The sequence below is a fragment of the Galeopterus variegatus genome, unplaced genomic scaffold (assembly GCF_000696425.1).
Source record: "Galeopterus variegatus unplaced genomic scaffold, G_variegatus-3.0.2 Scaffold20993, whole genome shotgun sequence".
NCBI classification, from domain to species: domain Eukaryota; kingdom Metazoa; phylum Chordata; class Mammalia; order Dermoptera; family Cynocephalidae; genus Galeopterus; species Galeopterus variegatus.
Genome location: NW_007747104.1, coordinates 5,993 through 7,134, shown reverse-complemented (window position 1 = coordinate 7,134; position 1,142 = coordinate 5,993).

Below are 1,142 nucleotides of genomic sequence, written 5' to 3'. Positions count from 1 at the left end.
GGGGGGGCGACACTGAGGGTTGTGATCTGTTGCCGGACACGGAAAAAGACAAAAAAAAAAAAAAGGTTGGAATAAAATATATAGGTATTGTCATTTATACTTGACACATGCAAAAACAGATAATTCCATATCCACGTGTATGTGACTATAATGCCCAATTCTATGTTAATTTCAAACATTTTAACTAGTATGATAGGCTTGTTTTATTGTTTTAAATGTCACTATTGTCTTCACTTCAAGTTTTTCTCAACCTTAATATAACTGCTTTGAATTTTTATGCTTAGCATAAGAACACAGAGCTATGATCCTTTGTCCACACTGTTTTCTGTACATGAATTCCCACCATCACCACCGAAATTTTACATGTGCAACTTGAAAAAATCCTATTGATAAGAATATAAAATTTCCATCTTGGAGTTTCCATTTCAAATCCTGGCTTTGTCACATACTAGTTGTGGGACCTTGGGTGACATGTATCATTGCGATGCCTCAATTTCCTCAGCTATAAAGTGGGAATAATAAGAGTACTTCTTTCACTGGGTAGATTTAAGATATTAGTTAATTTTTTGAAGTATTTATAACAGTGTATTGTACATAGTAAGTAATCAATTATAGTTTATAAAAATTATTATTATTTTACATTTCAGTTCACAATGACAATGTCATAGAGTTGATTTATGCAAACCAATCAGAAGAATCAATTACATCAGGAATTCTACAGACATTTTTCTTCTGAACTTCCTAATAATGGAGTCAATTATGTGTACATTGCGTGGTTCCTATTAGAATGTAATTATTCTGAGCGAAAGAATTAGATCTCTTTATTATACAGCTGAGGTTTCTGGAACCTCCTAAAGATAGCATCAGGCTTGAGAAATAAAGCATTGAATATAACACATGGGAAGTAATGTCCTTCATCTGCCTTTACCTATCTTCTCTATCATTCCATAAACAATTAGAGTTATCTCCTCCAAATTCACAATTTTTGCTTTCTTCTACATATACAATGAAATATTCTCTTATATCTAATCAAATTTTCACATCTAATCAAAATCAATCTTGAGGCATTTGTTCAAAGGCACATTTCTTTTCTCTGTGTGAATGAGGATGCATCTCAAGTTCAGAGCTGCTAAAGGTATCTT